Consider the following 2,817-nt stretch of genomic DNA (forward strand, 5'->3'; position numbering starts at 1 on the left):
CCCCGGCGGGTACTGCGTCGAATACTTTCAGAGCTGGAGCGTTTTCGTCCATACTTATGTATATACTTCATCACTTATGTATGTACTTCAATACTTTTACTACTGTGATCAAATTGAAAGGTGAATTTTTAATTTATACTTATAACTCTTCCCCAGTTACCGTGTCGCCGCCCCCACCCTCCCGTGGATCCGCCCCTGTAAATACGTGGAATTGTACGCCTTTATATATGTATAAATATGTACATATGTATGTGTACGTATGCATGGACGAATGTACGTTAGAGGAAATTGTGGAAATTTTATTTGATTGTCTAATCGAAACATTTACTGACAAGAGTTATCACTAGTTACCCCATTTAAGAAAGGGTTAAATCAAGTATTCATATGATTCGTACATATGCACATACATGCCATAAAATGTATTTCTTTGAAAAATTAGATCCCAAAAAAAAAGGTCACTAGTGAATAGTTTAATGGCGTGTGCGTGAGGTATTGAAATGTAATAATATTTACATACATATATGTATGTATGTACAGTTTCGAAGTTGGCATTTGTCGGCACGTTTTAAAAAGAACAAATTCGATTCATATATTAAGGTTTTTAAAATGTTTAATTTTAGGATTGGTTAATAAATAAATAAATAAATTTACCAGGTAAAGCTAAACTCTTACAAAAAGAACTCACTGTCTATTTCTTACATGTTATCACAGTAGTAGAGATATTTTTCTCAATAGCCTTTTTTTGACAGATCACGCGTGGGTTGTGTCAAGCTGTCATGTTATTTTTGTTCAGCATGGTTTGGTATTTCATCATGGGAAGACTTACGCCGTTCATATGTAAATCCATCAACTTTATTACGAATATTCAAGTTTTGTAGAGAATGTGTTTGCGCGCTTCACTCAACTTATGGTCAACATAATCGGTTTACTGAGAGAAATATTCGCAACACCAGCACCCAGCTTGAGACCCCGCATTCATTATTGGATAATATTCGACCGAATAGACTCTTCCAGCACGGAGAGTGTACACGAAGCGCGTGGAGAGTAGATTGGGCGCCATTCGCTTTGTAATAAGCAACAACCCCACATTTGAGACGTTTAGAACGACTTGAGGAGATTTAAAGCTGTCATTTTGTCTTACTATTTGATACCTGAAATTGAAATTGTATTATGTAATTTCTAAAAAGTATTTCTTCAGTTATATTTATAAAACATATAGATTATTTAGAAAATAATTTTAAAACAAAAAATATTAGTAATGGCCCATGAGGGGATCGAACCCGCGACCTTCGCGTTATTAGCACGACGCTCTAACCAACTGAGCTAATGGGCCAGTTATTTACCGTTGTCTCAAGTGCCAGCGCAACAAACAGCTGATAAACTAAATGAAAAAAAAAAACGGGGAAAAAATATGCAGTCTGTGCTAGTGATAAAATTAAAGATTTTATAAATTTATTTTACTAATCACAATATACCATATTCAACTAATCACATTGATGTATATGTATGCATGTATATACAGATCTTTTTATATTTTATTAAATAGATATATGTACATACATATATGCTATTGTAAGTTATTTACACAAGCAAGTCCTATTTATTTGAAGCTTTGAAATACTATAGTTTCTATGAGAAAACACAGAAACTATACATGTACATATGTATTTAGTAAATATGTTCATCTTAAGCCGATGAGCAAAAAGTTTATTTGGGGATTGGTATCGCGCCGGTTAAGTATCGTTTATGGAGAAAAACAGGGGGGCCTTACCCCCCTTACGCCCACTTGTTGGAAAGAGGAAAGAACGAAATTTTTAATAAATTCCCCCTCGCCCCTATAGACCTGTAGGGAGCCTTTTCAAAATGACCAAAAATCAGTGTTTTTGCTTATTTTTCCATACAAACTGAAACCAATGAAACCCAGCCATCATTTTTGTATGGACAAGAAATCAAAATAAAGAAAACCAAAATGAAATCGTTAAGAAATGTAAAGTCTTAATTTGTTTTATATAATACTTAAATTTTTAAACTAATGCTTCACCGGGATTTCCTCCACAGTAGTTTAGCATTTCATGCCTTTCTGCATTCGCTTTAAAAAAATAACCCTGGCCGGTCCAACACCGGCTATGCCATCCACAGTATTTTAGCAATGAACATCTTTTCGTGTTCACTTCATACATTTATTGTCAAGTGGGTTTAATTTATTCCCTTTTGTTCGTGCTTTCGCGGTAATTTGGCAGTTATAATTAGGCAGTCATTTTTATTTTTCGCATTATTGAAATCAATGCAGAAAAAGGTGTGAGACTAAACAGAATATGTTTATTTATAATTATTAATAGCGAGATTCCTTAACCAGTCTCTAGTCTCTATTTGAGACATTTTGAGGTAAAGTTTCAATTTGTGACTAGTTGCTATTCACTAAACAGTCTCTAGCGTAAGTCTCAAAATATTGCCTTAGATTTGAGACCTGATAGTTAGCAGGTCACAAACCAAAAAGAACTCTGGTCTGCCATTTTGAATATACTGAATAGAGATCATCATAGATATTAATCGATTGTCGTTTCTTTATATTTTGTAAGCAACTCAAACACGAAAAGGTTAAAAATAAATACATTTTACATAAATGTATAAATAAATAATTACATGAAACAAAGTCAACATATATTTTTTTTTTTTTGAAAATTATTATTTTTGACTATGTTATAGAAAATTTTATATTAGTTACACTTGTGCTCACATAATTAAGCCACTGCATAGCAAAACTACGTTTCTGAAAATAAATTCACCGAATTAGCTTTTCATTTGTATAACGGTATG

The 2,817-nt window shown here is 33.1% G+C and overlaps 1 non-coding gene across 1 annotated transcript; it reads right to left on the reverse strand.

The window, feature by feature from the left end:
* Positions 1-1,259: 1,259 nt before the first annotated feature.
* Positions 1,260-1,333, reverse strand: Trnai-aau. Its single transcript has one exon. It is a non-coding gene; the product is annotated as a tRNA-Ile (tRNA).
* Positions 1,334-2,817: the final 1,484 nt, after the last annotated feature.

This window comes from Bactrocera latifrons, unplaced genomic scaffold, assembly GCF_001853355.1.
Source record: "Bactrocera latifrons isolate USDA-ARS-PBARC rearing strain unplaced genomic scaffold, ASM185335v1 scaffold_20, whole genome shotgun sequence".
In the NCBI taxonomy this organism is placed as follows: Eukaryota; Metazoa; Arthropoda; class Insecta; order Diptera; family Tephritidae; genus Bactrocera; species Bactrocera latifrons.